The sequence below is a fragment of the Helianthus annuus genome, chromosome 2 (assembly GCF_002127325.2).
Source record: "Helianthus annuus cultivar XRQ/B chromosome 2, HanXRQr2.0-SUNRISE, whole genome shotgun sequence".
NCBI classification, from domain to species: domain Eukaryota; kingdom Viridiplantae; phylum Streptophyta; class Magnoliopsida; order Asterales; family Asteraceae; genus Helianthus; species Helianthus annuus.
This window is the reverse complement of record NC_035434.2, coordinates 9,202,692-9,220,453: the sequence shown is the minus strand read 5'-3', so window position 1 is coordinate 9,220,453 and position 17,762 is coordinate 9,202,692.

Sequence of the window (17,762 nt, the reverse complement as noted above, 5' to 3'; positions counted from 1 at the left end):
CTCAGCACGATGTTTGGATAACCAATCCATACCAATGACGACGTCGAAGCTTCCGAGTTTGACAGGGAAGAGATCGATACTAAACGTATGGCCAGACAATTCTAGGGTGCAGTCGTGGATCACGTGCGTGGCCTCGATGTTCTTACCATTAGCTATCTCGACGGTATGCTTAGAACTTAATAATGCGGGCGAATGCTTAAGTTTCTTACTAATGCGAAGGGATACATAACTGGCATCGGCACCGGAATCAAATAACACAGAAACATAACGATCATCAAGTAGGAACTTACCCGCCACGACGTTGGGATCGTTCCTCGCTTCTCCAGCTCCAATCACGAAAGCTCTGCCCCTTGCATTCCCAGCATTGTTGTTTTGCTCATTGTTCCCAGCCCCCTGATTGTTGTTGCGATTCTGATTCAGTTCAGGGCAATCCTTTCGCATGTGCCCTGTTGCCCCACATTTAAAACAAGCTCTGTTGTTTCCCTGCTGCTGTTGCTGTTGAGGTTGTTGCTGATTCTGCCTTGCTGGGAACTGACTTCTGCAATCCTTGGCTTCGTGCCCCATCTTGTGGCATCGCTGACACTGACCCTTGTTACATGCCCCATTGTGGTGCCTGTTACACTTGTTGCACTTAGGGTAGTTTCCCCGGTAGCCGCCCTGTTGCTGAGTGCCTTTGCTGTTGTCAGTTTTCCTTTGCTGAGCTGGGGCTTGAGTAGGGTTAGCATCCTTGCCCTGATTTCCATCCCACTTCCGTTTGTTGTCACTAGGACTTCCTTCCGCAGCACTGATCCTTTTGGGCAACCTGCCCTCTTCCACAGCCTGATCGGTGAGTTTGTGAGCAAGTCGAACGATCGGCTGAATGGTAGTGTGGTTGGCTGAAGTTACATGGCTTCGGATTTCTGGAGCCAGACCCTTGATGTACAGTTCGATTCTTCGATACATAGGTCGAGACATGTTTGGACAAAGAGCAGCATAGTCGTTGGACAGCTTGGTGTAGGTCTCAATCTCTGACCCAACCATCTTGAGTTCATAGTACTCATTCTCAAGCTTGTGGATGTCATCCTTGTGACAGTACTCTTCCTTGATCATATCCTTGAAATCTTCCCACGCAGTAGCGTTTGCAGTCTCCAAGCCAAGCATTTGAATTTGCGCCTTCCACCATGAAAGTGTGCTTCCCTCTAGAGTACCAGTAGCAAACTTCACCCAATTAGCAGTTGGGCATTCACAGACAGCAAAAACAGCTTCGACCTTCTCAATCCAGTGCAGAAGGCCTATGGCACCCTCCGTGCCATTGAAAGGAAGAGGCTTGCAATCCATAAAGGTCTTGAAGGTACAAACACGTGGTTGCACAGGTGCAGGCTGACCTATCGGGTGAGCTGCGAAAGCTGCAGCCACAGTGTTGAGCAGGCTAGTGAACTGAGCCGGGGTCATGTTGACGTTTCCTCGTCCGCGTCCACTCATTGTCTTCATAACCAGAAAACATAGTATGAGTGTGATGTCGTAACATAGCGAGAATAAGATAGAAGAGAGAAGACGCATCTATCTAATCAGGTAACTAGTACGTATAGTAAAGCAGAAAGCATAAGACAAGTAAGCAAGTAACTATGGGTCCGAGCTATGAGGTCAGATAAGTCGAGCCTTGTACTTGGAGTGTAGTGTCGTCACGAGTCACGGGTTATAGTCTGGTTTTTCTCAAAAAGATTTTTCCCCTTTTTAAAACCAAGTTCACTATAACCAATGGCTCTGATACCAATCTGTCACACCCCCAAAATCCACCCGCGGATAACACCCGCTTCGGGGGCGTGACTGACCAGGATCCAGCCACCAATTATACTAAGCATTGGTTAATATTAAAGTAATACTTGCTAACCATAAAAATTAGCAAATATCAAGTTCAGAGTTGAAGGTTTTAAAGTTTAAACAGTAACAAGTAGCGGAAGCATAATTAAATAGTTTTTAAACAGTGTTCATAAGGTAAGCATAATAAATGCCCAACACACGGGCAGACGACCACTACACATCCCAAGTAGCTGCTCCAGTCACTGGCCACCTGCAAAGCATGCAGTAAAGGGGGTCAACAATAATGCTGAGTGAGTTCACTAGTTGTCCAGTTTTAAATTCCAAAAACTCGTTTCACCAGTTAATTTATCCGTTTATACATGCCATGGGGAGCTACCCCAAAAGTTAGCGACTAAACTGTTTTCCAATACCGAACACTAGGTAACCGAATGCGTTTCCGCAGGATGCCCCGATGTCAATGTTCTATCATCATTGACGGATGCCTGAGTACATTAGTTCACGACCGATCCCATACCATGGCACGGTGTGAGGCTGGTAAAACCTAAATAGCGCTATCAACTAATAACCCGTTCGCCTGGCACCGGCGACTAATCGGTATTATGTAGTAGGGACTTGAGTGATAGAGTTGCGTTTAGTGCCGTTAGTTGCAATCCGTATAAACAGTAATTAACTAAAAAGGTTTCCCAATACAAGGGAAGATAAAGTAAGTTTGTTTCCCAATAACTAGGGAAGGAGTGTAGACGGTATCCCCTTTACAAGGGGATAGGGTTGTTTTAGTCTCGTGTCCCAAACCACCGGGACGCATGCTTTTAAGTTGTGAACTCACCTTGGGTTGCTCGGTATGATACGTTACTTGGTTAAGTATGTTGGTCACCACGTCCTAACATGGTTACCAAATATGGGTCAAGTCGGGTACAAGTAAACACGTATAAGACACACTTAACGTAAATGCAGATAACCACAGTAGCAGGTAGACATGCAGCCCAGTCAACAGGAAGTCCAACATACAAACAGTGGGGCTATTGGGCCTAAGCAGTTACACAAGCAATCCAGTTAACAGACAATCCAACAAGTACATTGGCCCAATATCAGCCCAGTCGAGACGGAGGTGACTCGCAACCAAGGTTGCGACTCGCAACCGAGGTCTCGGTTCGTCATGCTTTGGTTGCGACTCGCAATCAGAGATTCCGACTCGCAACCGGCGATTCCGACAAAGCAGCTGTGGTTACGACTCGCAATCAGATCGATACGCGTTGATTACGACTCGCAACCGGGAGGTCTCGACAAATCTTGGTGCGGTCTCGAGTAGCAACCAAAGGTTGCGACTCGCAACCGTAGTTACGTGTGCATGAAGACCTTCTAGAACCTGTCATATGTACGAACCAATGGAAATGCATTTTCATGAAACCAATATGTACCATTTCCACTAAAACATGTTTTCTTGTCTGATTACAAACCAAAACAGATCAAACAAGCACAATTTCAAATATTTATCATGTTCATAACACATTCAAATTGTTCTTCACACATTCAACATATTCAATCACAAGTATCCAAATGACAATTAACCAAAATCAGGTTATTCAAGCAATATTTAACCACAATCTCAAATCATGAAAGTCATGAACACTCAATCCAACATCATGTCCAAATCCCCTTTAACCAAACCCTTGTTAACCGGAAACAAAACTATCTCCCCACAAAACCGAATACTCACATACTTTCATAAACATTCACCCTAAGTTATCTAGGCATGCTTTTCAAACATAATCAAGCATCAAATCTTTTATCCGAAATTTATACCATCATCCTATATTAATACAAGCAAGAATCATGGTAACACATAGTGACCTTATTAACACATGAACATCTAGAAAGAGCTAAAACCACTAACCGGCTATAGATTCAAGGTGTGCGGGTATGATGGATCGATGAATGAGCTCCCGGTTGGCGGTTCCGAGCTAAAACCGAGTAGGTTCTTGATGTTGGTTGACCCGAGAAGAAGGAGAAGGATGAGAAGAGTGGTCTTGGTTGCTAGAGCTTTAGGGTTTTGGGGTTTAGTGAAGAAGATGAGAGGAGAGTGTGAGAAGAGGGTGTGTAAAATGGTTAAGGGAGGTGGGGTTGGGTTTATATAGTGTTGCGAGTGTGGGCTTGGGTTGGGTTTAATTCCTACAAGGCCAAGGCCTAGCCGGCCCAATACTAATGTTCACTCGAGACCATGGTCTCGAGTCGGGTTGAGGTCTCGAGTCGGGTTTATATATATATATATATATATATATATATATATATATACATATACACACAAAAGTAAATCGGCATATAACACATAATAACAAATAATTCATCGTTTTCATTTAATAAAATACGTACATGAAACGTTGCATCAAGAAAGTTTCCCCGGGAAGGTCCGAAGTGTCACATTATCCCCACGTTTTAGGTACTTTCGTCCCGAAAGTTAAGGCAGCCACTGTCAAGCTAGTGTGAGTAAAAGCGTTTCAACGGGGTGTCACAGGGATCTACAGTGTTTGATTTTGGATTCTTCAGGTTTCACAAAACGGCCATTCAAGTGATCGTCAGCAAGTCTTTAATTAGAAGGGTTGAAGATCGTTGTGCTCTACCGGAAAGCTCAAGTCTCAGCCAAAATAGGAAGCAGGCATGACATCATCAGTCAAGGGGGAGTCTGTAAGCGCAGTATCCGGTGGCTGGAGATTATCGATGCCAATACAGAACTGATAGCAACAGTTAAGGGGGAGTCTGTAAGTGCAGCTCCTGCTGGTAACTGTGCTTTATCAGTTTTGTTCGACAAAATCAAAGCCCAAGTCAACGTTATTGATTAAATTTGGATGGAAGTGAGTCTAAAGGGTCGGAACTTATGCCTTGACAAATTTGGATAAAGTTATGTACTGTGTTGTCCGAACTTGTGGACATGTTTGTCAGAACTTAGGGTTTTGTCCTAGCCTATATATAGTATAGGTGAGAATTGGGAATCTGTCGATCACATTCTTTCATATCAGTGAGAATGGATTTGGGTGATCAGCTTCGTGCAACCTTTCACAAACCCTAGCTATTCCTCAATAGTGTGTGCACATTTCTAGAGAGAGAGTGACTATGTGTTAGTGAGAGAAAGCTCGGTTTAGATCTTTGTGATCTAAACCAGCTTGTAGATGATGTATACTCTTTCGGTTTGTAAACTGAGATGACTGATTCGTTAATAAAGAGATTCAGCTTCTACATCTTTCTATCTTGTTTTGTTTATGATTGTTCTTCATGTCTTGAACCAAGTGCAATGTTGATGCTCGTCATCGATCCGGTGCTTTAATAATATTAATTATTCCAATAGGATTTTTTCACCTCATGCTTAAAGGAGTTGCTTTCTTAAATAACTCATTTATCATTTAATTTAATTCTTCTATAATAAATTGCATTTGTTAATATAAAGAATATCTATATACACAATTATTTTAATTATTTTAACTTTTTATACATTCTATTATAGATTTTATTGAAAACGAAATTGTATTTAACAATTACCAAACTTACACTGTAACGAAGTTTCACTTTTCACCGAATAATGTTAATTATTTTTAGTTTTAGTTTCACGTCTTATACGATGTAGGATATACTTTTATAAATTTTTGTTTCTAAAATAACTTGCGCTCGTTAACGTAAAAAATATATATATGCGGTTGTCATTAATTTTTATACTCACCGCCCGTTTTCGTGTATAAATTTTATTAAAAGCGCAGTTGTAGAAATAATTCGTTTTTTAGTATTGTAAGCTATACCAAGTAGTGTTACTGTGACGAACCGAACCAATATCCATCGAACAACATATGTACCGGCATCGGTATTATTCACTATTAGAAAAGGGGACAATTTCCTACGGAAATTTCCTACACAATTTTTTCCATCACAGATTCCAACACTTTTATGACGAGTTTCCTACAAATTTTTTTTTCAAGATTTTGTGACAAATTTTCGACGCATCCACAACGAAAGATAAGAAAACCCTAATTAATTAACAGTTGCGTCACAAATCTGTCAAAAATAATCTACAAAAGGTTAATTATTATTGTTTACCGAATAAATATTTATATAAGCAAAAAAATAAGGGAAACTAATATCGTTTCCTACACATTTATGACGAAATATTTATCTTTTAATTAACTTAAACCATCCGTCGGAATTACGTCAAAACTTGTGACACGTTTCCGACAGAAAATAAGAAAACCCTAATTACTTGACAGTTGCGTCACAAATCTCTCAGAAATAATCTACAAAAGGTTAATTATTTTTGTTTACCAAATAAATATTAATATATGAAAATAGGGTGAGAGTTGGCTACAAAGTCTATTTTTCCTACAAAGTGTAAAAAGTCATAAAACACCATAATGTCAACCATAAAACACACTCAAAACCCAGAAATAACATAGAGGAAGTTATTAAAACACAATTTTTATGGTTTTTGTTTTGTGTTTTGGATGATAAGGTGATGTGCACAAAATGCAACATATAAATTACATCAATTGTGGCATAAAACTAACCATTTTTTAGTACTAATGTTGGAAAAAATGTGCTTTTGTCTTCCTTTTGTATTTTCAGGATTAAATGAGCTCAAATGAACAAAAGAAGCAAAAATACAGCTAAATCTAACATAAATACAAGAAAAGGAACAAACGTGGCATGCCCGACCTCCCGACAGCATCTTCCCAAAGCAAAACAAGAAGACAGAAGGCTAAACACGCCCCGTGCTCAGTGAGCACGGGGGCGTGCCCAAGTGGCAGCAGAAAAGGGGCATACTACAATAACTAAGATAATCTCTTAAACAAGTGTAAAAGTGAAAAAATAATCAAAGGTTACACTACACACAAGTCGGATCCAAGTGATTCATCTTGTCTATCTGTTTTATTTTATTTTATTTTTCAGCATTTTAGTTAGTTTTATTTTCTTAGTTTAAAAACCTTTTTCTAACATTTTGATTGATTAGACGTTGAGGATAAACCGGTACTAAAAGCTCTTGTGTCCTTGGACGACCTCGATATCTTACCAACACTATACTACGTCCACGATGGGTGCACTTGCCCGTATGTGTGTTTAGTGTTAGTAAATATCATGTTTTATAAATTTAAAACTTGGCTAAAAAGTGTAAAAAGGGCTTAAAATATATACCTAAAACATATACACACTAACACGTATCATAAGGCTTTAATTATCGAATGATTAACATTAGTGTGTTTTATGTTGATTATCATGTTGTGTTTTATATTCATAGTTCTACGATAGTGTGTCTGAAGTTTTTATGGACTGTTTGGGTTCTAATATAATGTTTTAGTACTATTCACTTTGTTATTTTTGTGTTTTGGGTGTGTTTTATGGTTGAAATTGGGGTGTTTTATGATTTTGTACACTTTTTAGGAAAAATCGACTTTGTAGCCGAACCTCACCCTATGAAAATAAAAAAAGGGAAAATAATAACATTTCCTACACAATTCTGACAAAATATTTATTTATGAATTAACATAAACCATCCGTCGGAATTGCGTCACAGCTTGTGACACATTTCCGACAAATATCCTTGTATTAAACATAAATACAAGGATATATACTGTTATATTTATAAATAATTATAAAATAAATATATTTCATATACATTTATGACAAAATGCTTATTTTTAATATAATTGTCACAAATGCATAGGAAACAATGTATGAATACAATTTCGTATTTGTGTGTGTGTATGTATGTATGTATGCATGTATATACGTATGGATCTGTATGGGCATATTGTGCGTATATGTTTGTTTGTATGTATATGAATGTGTGTCACAGTGTATACACCATTAAATATATATGTACTTATACAAATTGCCACTAAATATATATGTACTTATACAGATTGCCAAATTATATTTTGTGTTATGGGTTCGGAAGTACGTATGCATGTACATATAGGCATAATAGATATAGCTTTCTAAAACAAAAGTATTTCATGTATAATAAGGTTGTACGCAAGATGGATTGGTAGGTATTTATAAGTATAATAGGTTTAACTTTGTAAAATAAAAGTATTTGATGTATAATAAAGTTGTACCAAAGATTGATTGAAAAAAACGATGTTGGACCTTAGAAAGACGAAATGTAAAAATCTGTTGTCAAACTTCTGTAGGAAGTCTGTAGCCATTTTCTACGCATTCATGACAAAACTTTTATTTTGTCGGAAATCCGTCACAAGCTGTAACACGTTTTCGACGTTTTTATAGTATTTGTCACAAATATGTAGGAAACAACCCAAATAATAATTCTTATTTTATTAAACGTCTGTACCTACCTATGCGTAGGGATGAGCATTTGGTACTTGGTACCGGTACCATGAATTTTTCGTATTGATTTTTTCGGTACCGAATCGGTACACACTTTTTGGCGTTTTCAATACCGGTATTTTCGGTTCGGTATCGATTTGGTACGGTATGTTATATTATATTATTCTATTATTTTTTACTTCATTTTTGTTACGATTTCGACTTACTTATTCTTTTTCACTGTATAATGTTTTATGTTACAATCTAAATTTGACAAGTTAACACTCCATAACGTGCGGGTCTTAAAAGATAGTTTAACATTTGGTTGGTGTGATTGTGTGGTTCTTGATGCTGCCTATTACAAATAATAATAATAATAATAATAATAATAATAATAATAATAATAATAATAATAATAATAATAATAATAATAGTGAAAAGAGAATAATGCCATTTGAATTAAATATTAAAATACGTATTTGTCCTGATCAACTTATAACGGTTTAGTTTCTTTTGTAGAATGATGTCTATTATCCTTTTTTCGTTTTTTATTAATATATAAGGCTTTATAAAATTTCAAATACGCTATCTACTCAATAAAATTTTTATTCAAACGGGTCAAATGTAGTTGATATTTTTTATCGTCACAAGCCAAAGATGTTAGTGCAGTTGTCTGTCGACTACATCTTCATTCGAGTCTTAGGTTAGGGTTGTTTGTACAATGCACGAAAATCAAGAAACATGTTATAGTGATGATTTCGCTCATAATGACATTTTGTCATTATAAGCGAAATCATATGATAATCTTGATTTCGCTCATATGTCAGTGTGCATGATTTCGCTTTTATGAACAAGGTATGATTTCGCTCTTATGGACATTGTGTCTATGAGCGAAATCCCAAGCCTATAAATAGGCATGTATAAGCGAAATCAGTAGAGTAGTTAGTGAAGGTCTTGTATGTAACGGCGAAGCCCTGCCGAATCGTCTCCAGCGCTTGTAAATTGTTAGCAGATCAATAAAAGAGACATTTAATAGTGAAATCAAGCTAAACAAAGACTGAATCAATGAATTCCGCCTCTGATTCAGTCTGAGCACTCTTCTGATCGACTCGTCAGGTCGTTTCACGATCCAACAAGTGGTATCAGAGCTCAGGAGGAAGAGTTTTTACAGTTTAGTTCGTTTTCGCTGGAAAATTCTGATTTCTACACCTTCTTTCTTCATCAGAACAAAATTTAACGGTCAAAATTGGATCAAAATTTCACAGATTATAGGAAATTGAACATAGACAAACCCTTGAAAGTTTGAGACTGAAATTCGAAGTAAAAGTGGACCAAATTGATGTGCGAAGTGATTTCTCTTTTATGGACAATTGTTGATTTCGCCCCAAGATACCTCTGATTTCGCTCATAGGACCACTCTAAACCTCTGATTTCGCTCATAGGACCACCCTAAACTACTAATTTCGCTCATAGGACAACCCAGACACTTGATTTCGCTCAAAGGGACACCCAAAACCCTGATTTCGCTTTTGTGCCCATTGGTGATTTCGCTTTTAGTGCACAAACCCTAATTTCGCTCTTAGGGTATCTGGGATTTCGCTCTTAGGTCACATAAGTATTCTAATTTCGCCTGATAGATTGTTTTGAGAAGAAACGTGTCGGGATTGGTAGAAAAATAGCAATGGTTTTTGATGAAAAGGAAAACAATGATCTTGAAAGGTTAAATAATTGGTATCGAGGATATTTGAGTAGTTATTATCAAGGTTTGCCCAAAAAGGTTTGGAGTACCCGGTTCGAATGTTTTCTGTGTATGAAAGATGAAAAATTGGGTGATTTGGAGAAGCGTTTTGATCGTTTGATTGACTGTTTGAAAGAAAATCAAATAGTAATTGTCACGACCCCCGACCCCACCCTGGATGGAATCGGGAGCCGGCAGCAGCCAAGTGGTACCGGTGATTATTTTGAAAAATATTGCAGCGGAAATTTTATCAGGACCGTGAGTTAGGAAAAATATCAGAGTTTAGAAACACCGGATTTTATTTATTAAATAGATGGAATAAAACCCATGTTTTACAAAGGTAGCTTTTAATATGGGATATACCCGATAATGAAAATTCTTAATTTAATTTAATTGATAAAATGAGCCACTTCTGTAAGTCTTGTCGGTGCCGTATCCAACTCTTACTCCAATCTACTGTAATTACCTGAAACGCGTTTTAAAAAGGTTTTGTCAGCGGGAAATACTGAGTGAATCATTCATTTTAAATAAAATGACACGTTGTTATAATCTACAGTATTAAGGGAGATTACAATGTTTATATGTCAACCAACTACCCACAGTATTTGTCACTCGACTCGTTTCTGTGACTGTGGTCATACCACTATTGGGTCCTGTCAACCAATAGTGACGAATATCACAAATTTTAGGCTCGCCCACCTAAAGTGATAAAACAGCAGTAATGTGCACAATACCCCACATACCGGCTGTAATTGAAGACTACAAAAACTTAATCCCTGTAATTATAACTTTGGAAAATAATTTGGAGTATTGTAAAACAGTTGATAAAAAGAGAATGACTCACAGTATAAGCATGCAGTATTGATTTAACAGGCTTCTTGATTCTATTCCTTCTGATAATTTAGCATATACTTTATTATTTTGGATCTTCTGATGATTAAGCATCCATTTTGATTGTAAGCGTATAGTTAGGAGTATTCTGATGGTTAAACATATAGTTTAACAGAATGGAATATGTATTTGTGTAAAACCATATCAAACCTAACGATGATCACGAGATTCAAACCTTAACGAATTTCGCAAAGTATAGTCTTATTCAGACAGTACTTTGGTATCCAATTAATGAACTCACAAAGTATAGTACTTTGGATTCCGTTTAACGAAATTCACAAAGTATAAAACTTTGGCATTCGTTAGATGGTTCCTGAATCGATCGGACAGAACATCGCTTTGGTGATTATTGGTTAGAACACCAACGTATAGAGAGAAGAATAGAAGAAATGAACAAAGGAAAATGAATCCTAAACTTCCTATTTATAGGTAAGGTAGATTCATTTTTCTTAGCTAGGAAGTTTCCTTAACCATTAAGTTTCCTTAACCATTAAGTTTCCTTAACTATTAAGTTTCTTTAACCATTAAGTTTCCTTAACTATTAAGTTTTCTTAACCATTAAGTTACTTATCCATTTAACTAATTAATTCGCCTTTCAAAAAAAAAAAAAACTAATTAACTTACTTAGCTGTTTAATTAATCTTACTTAGCTTAATTAATCTTGCGTAGCTTAATTAATCTTGATTAACTTAATTAATCTAACTTAATTAATCTTGATTAACTTAATTAATCTTGATTAACTTAATTAATCTTGATTAACTGATTAATTAATCATACTTAACTTAATTAACAGATTAATTAATCTACTCAGTTAGCTTAACTGCTAAGTTTATTTAACTATTAAGTTTTTTTAGCTTTTAAGTATTCTAGCAGCTTCCTGCTTACGAGTTCTAATTTCTAGATACGAGGGAACTCGTACTAGTGTATTAACTCAATTCAACTTTAACGATAATCACGAGATAGAAACCCTCACAATGAATGACAAAGTGTCATACTTAAACATCCGTCGAATTCACGACGAATGACAAAGTATAACCCGAGTTTGAGCAGCACTTAAACATCCATCGGATAGTTTTAATCGATCGGATAAAGTATCGTACCAGTGATTAGAGTTAGTACCCTAATAACGGGCAGAGTTTCGGGATTTAGAAGGTATAATCCCGAGCTATTATTTACAAAAATAAAAGCTGACGGAAAGAAAGAATTGAACAGTGATCGAGTTAATACCTTGTATCTATAGCAGCGTTTCCCTATGCGGAAATTCGAATTTTAGCAGAAAGAAACGATTTTTGAAGGAAATTTTCGAGCACAGATGAACTGCTCATGCCCAGGCAATTTATAGCAAACTTTTGGGTTTTACGCGGCCCGCAAAACCCTTTGATGCATCTTACGCGGTCCGCGAGGGCCATAAAGGCGGCAGTAGAGTTGCTGAGTCATCGGTGGTTGTGACACGTGTAACGACACGTGTCCTAAAGTTTATCCGGAGGTTTCAAGAGCTGTCGCGGCCCGCGTAAGCCTAGGCTTACCCTTATGCGGCCCACCTGAAGACCAGAATTCTTGATTTCTTGATTTTCCATGCACAGTAGGGTTTTCAGGGTCCGGGTTTTCACTTACGGAGCGTGTTAGGACATTTTTGTGTGAGTCGTTACAGTAATATCAGAAGCTGAAATGGTATCAAAGTTTGCTAATGGATTACCAGCTGAATGGGATGATTTTTTGAATAATCTGAGAGAAGATACAAGTTTTTCAAAATTATATTTGACTAAATTCACCAGTGAACATAAAAATCACAATTATGAAATCTATAAAAAGAAGAGAGATTTGATGGGGATAAAATAAAAATGAATTTAGATGATTTGAATTTAGACGTGATAAATGAAATAAACAAAAGAATCAATATTTGTTGGGCAGCAAAAAGAAATTTGAAATATGATATGAAGAGGGGTTGTTATATTGATGATAATGGAAATCCTCTTGATTTAGTTACAATCTTTGATGCATGTACATATAAGATAGAGAAAGAGCAAGTTCCAAAGAATGAAGAATCTGTGAAGAATGAATCTTCAAATTCTGAATTAGTGTGCTCCAAATGTGACAACTTTAAGACTGACAATGACAAACTCTTGAAGGATGCAGAAAGTTTGACATTGGAAATCAAGAAGTTGAAATATGAGAAGCAAGCTGATATTAAACAGATTCTTATGTTTCAGGAAATTTGTGAGAAATTGAAAGTTGAAAATGACAAACTGTTAAGAAATTTTTATCAGTTTGACATCAGAAAACAAGAAATTGAAAGAAAATGGAAAATTCTATGAAGATAAAATCAAAACTTTTGAAAATGAAAAATTAAAAATGGAAAAAGAATTTCAAAGTCAAATAAAAATTCTTGAAGATGGGAGAAATGTTTTTAGTCAAAACAATATCGAAAAGCAAAAAATGACAAATTCCCATCTTCAGAAAATTATTAGACTTGAAAAGGAAGGTGAATGTGCTCGAAAGAAAATCAAGGAGTTAGAAGAAAAGGATGAAAGCAAAAAGAAATCTTCAGAAAATGAAGATTTCTGGATAAAGCTTGAGAACAAGAACTTGAAAGCAAATGAAACGAAATTTCAAGAACAGATAAAAGTTTTGGAAAATGAAAAGTTTGTTCTTGAAAACATGAAGAATGAGAATGAAAAATCAATCAAGTCTCTTCTTGAACGAATATCTCAGCTTGAAAACGAAGCTGAGAATTCAAGAAACAAGATTGTTGAACTTGAAAAGAAATTGAAAGGTTTTGTGACTTCATCAGATTTTTTAAATATCCCCTGTCCAAAACCGATCAATTCAGTTCCAATAAGTGACGATGTCACAAACTTTGACAATGTCAAAGTTGAAGATTGTGACGAGAAATCTGATGATGAAACTGAAAAAATTGAAAAAAATTGTTTTTGAAATTAAAAGAAAAATTTCAGAAAACTGTTCTACAATCAACTGAAAAAGGTGAATGTTCTAAGCAAAAACCTTTGAAGAAGAAAGCGGAACAGAAACAAAAAATTAAAAAGGAGAAAATTGTTCAAAAAGAGAATAACAACTTATCAGATCGATCATCCAATCAAAATCAAAAATTACAAAAAGTAAAAAATGATAATTCAAAAATTGTTGGCAATAAGTGGTGCGGGTCGGACCACAGTGCTCAAAAGCCAAATTCAGCAAACATGAGGAAGGAATATCACCAAGCCAAACAATGCTATGATATGAGCATCTGGTGTGAAAGTGGTGATTGGTATGATAACAGAGTGTGTTACCAATGCTGTTATCAAGGACACATTGCTGTTAACTTCCAGAGTTGGAGCTATGAGACAAGAAGATGCTATAATTGTCAAATCAAAGGTCACATTGCCAGAGATTGCCCAAGGAGATCAAATGTAAGATTGAGGGCTAATTCTCAGAAATTGGCAAAGATTCCAGTCAACGTCAAGCCCAAAGAACAAAAGGTTCAAGAACCTAAAGTTCAAGAAACGAAAGTAAAGCTTTCTCAAAGGCAAAAAGACAGACTGAGAAAGAAGAGGAAGAAGGCCAGAGAGTATCTAGAGAAGATTTTGTCCTCGGGTTCATCTGTTGGTAAAAATAAGAGTTCTGGTGAATCAACTGCCTCGATTGCAAAGTCAAGCAAGACGAATTCATCGGATACAAATCTGAGGACGGAAGAGAGAAAGAAGAAGAAGAAAGTTACTGGCGATGAATCTGTTTCTTTGGAAACAAAGGAGCCACATGTCGGCGATGAATCTGGATCATCAAAGTCAGACAAGCCACATTCAGGCAATGATTCTGGTTCATCAAAGCCAGAGGAGCCAGTTGATGAGGTAAAAGTAGAGAATTCTGGTTTAACAATGGATGATGCAAATTTTCCACCATTGTTGAACGAGAATTCAAAAGCACCCAAGGACCGTCAGGCTTGGGTGAAACTGTTTAAATGAAAAACCTGACTTGCCGGAACTCCCAGGTTGGTAATTGGGGAGTAGGAATCGGCATCTTTCTTGAGAAATTCACTTCGGTGATATTTCGACTTTCAAAAGATAAATTAAGGACATTAAGTTGTACTTGATTCATCTTTCCTACAAGTGGTAATTTGAAGAACAAGGTGATGAAACCCCGAGTTTATGAAATGACACACAAAAATACTTTTCCGGAAAAACCATTTTGATTAAAACAAACTTAAGTGTTTTGAAATCATAATGGGAAAATAGTTTGTTGTCAGGGGGAGTTCTGATTGTTTATGCCAAGTGGATGGCGAATTGAAGCGATTCTCGTCAAGTTGTCACTTTACTTTGTACAGTTTATTGTTTTCAAATTTTCTCAGAAAATCAAAATTGAAATATATTTTGATTTTAGCGAGAGAAAAATTTTAAAAAAATTTGAAAATTTGAAAATGTCAAAAATATTAAAAATTTAAAAATGAGTTTTGCTGAAACAAGAGGAAATGATAGAAAATCAGTGGACTATCACAGCATGCTAAAGAAATGAAATGTAAAATGTTAGGCTCAGTTAGACTAGTAAATTTGCGATAACGATACAAACTTAAATGATAAAGCCTAGTTCTAGTGGGAAACATGATTGAAAGCATAGTACTTAGTTTTGTCCTTCTTGATTGTGTACCTACTCAGTAATCGCTGAATGCCAAAAGCATAAAAAACTGGTTAAGTTTGTGAACTTTCACAACTTTGCTGAAAAATCGCTGTGATCGTGCATTTTATTTTGCAAAGATTTAAACTTGTTTTATTTCTTTATTTTGTTTAAGCATTGGACATCCTCTGCGTATACGTGAGTATCGACCTGGATGTTAGTGCCTAAACGTTCTGCTTTATTTTCTTTGGTGTTTCGTATAAGCTTTGGATCACCTCTGCATATACGGGAGTATCGACCTGGTGGTTAAAGCCTAAACAACTACAACTTGTTTTATTTTCTTATTTTGTTTAAACATTGGACTTTCTCTGCGTATACGGAAGTATCGACCTGATTGTTAATGTTTAAACATTCTGCTCAGTTGATCAAAGTTTAAAGGCATTATTTGAGTTAGTGTATTGCATGATGAGGGGATATGCTGAGATCATGGGGTCCATAAGAATTTAGTGCAAAATTAATATATCTAAACGTATCGATAAGCATGTCGAAAGTTTTTAGATTGAGTTTAAGTGGACAACAATATCGTCAATCAATGTGAATCGTTTAGAACTTAAAACGATTAAAAGCTTAACTATGCTTGTGATTTGTCTCAAAAACTGATATGATCCTCTTACACAAACTCACAAAAATAGTTTTTGTATATATTTTATTTCTACATTTAATTTCTGTTATTGCATTTATGGTTCATAGTATGAAAAATCCAAAAAGATTTTCGACAACTGATGTTGGAAAGCTGACATTCAAAATCTCAAAGGCTAAACATGATGAACAGATGGTTTGATTAATTGGTTTAAAAATGTTTCAAAATTTGATAAACTTTAAATGTGAAAAATTCTCAAATGTTTAGTTGATTCATTTAGTTGAGTCACAACATGGTTTGTTTGTCATCAAGTGTTTGAGAATGTGTAGGTTTCTGATTCTGTTGCTACGGAAAGCCAGAAGATGTATCAGGACCTGAAAAGAGTTTAATCTGAAAAAGCCAGGATTTGATTTCAAAGGTGATAACAAATTTCAGACAGCGATCCCAGCTCGATGATAGGGGGAGTCTGACGAGAGTTAGAGCCAGAGAAAGATCCGGGTACATGATTCCAGGAAGAGGTCCTGAAGAAGACCGATCAAGATCGAAGAATTGTCATGTTGAAGACTCTCACTGAAGATTCCGTCAACATTCAAGGGGGAGTCTGTTAGTGCAGTTGTCTGTCGACTACATCTTCGTTCGAGTCTTAGGTTAGGGTTGTTTGTACAATGCACGAAAATCAAGAAACATGTTATAGTGATGATTTCGCTCATATGTCAGTGTGCATGATTTCGCTTTTATGAACAAGGTATGATTTCGCTCTTATGGACATTGTGTCTATGAGCGAAATCCCAAGCCTATAAATAGGCATGTATAAGCGAAATCAGTAGAGTAGTTAGTGAAGGTCTTGTATGTAACGGCGAAGCCCTGCCGAATCGTCTCCAGCGCTTGTAAATTGTTAGCAGATCAATAAAAGAGACATTTAATAGTGAAATCAAGCTAAACAAAGACTGAATCAATGAATTCCGCCTCTGATTCAGTCTGAGCACTCTTCTGATCGACTCGTCAGGTCGTTTCACGATCCAACAAAAGAAATACCGACAAACAACGCTGATATATGTACCGTATTCGTTTTTATGATTTTATTGACGCGACTGTATAAAATCAATTAAACATAGAGTTGTATTCAAAATCATGTAATTTTTTTGGTATCATAACATTTATCGAGTGCACTGACTGAACAACACCGGTACAAATATCTGTTTTATAGTTTTTAATCAATGTAAAACACGTGTTGATTGCTATGTCAAGTGCTGATATCGTACTATAATGAACCGGACCGATACTGCTTGAAAGCTCCCCGCAAAGCACGGGGGAGTCCAACTAGTTTGAATTAAATGTTAAAAAACGTATTTGTCCTGATCAACTAACGGTTGACTAACAGGAACTATTAAAAAGGGACCTTATTGATTCAATCGACAATCACAGAAACTTGATTGTTTAGTTTTGCCAAAGAAGGACGCAAGGTGCCATTAGGTGTTAACACTTCTTAGTTTATTTGTCGGAATTGGGTCACAAAAATATTCATTTTCCTCGGAAAACTGTTACAAAATTATGTGATTCTAATTTTTAATTTTTGTTTTTATGTGTCGGAAATTTGTAACAATATTTCTAATTTATTTGTCGGAAGTGAGTCACAAATAATGTTGTATTAAAATTTGTTAAGTTTTTTTGTCGGAAATGTGTAGCTAAAAACAAATCCTAAAAGATGATAATTAAATATATTGTAGGAGATTCGTAGCAACTTGCGACGTAGTAGTTTTATAGAAAATGTGTAGAAAGTTGCGTAGG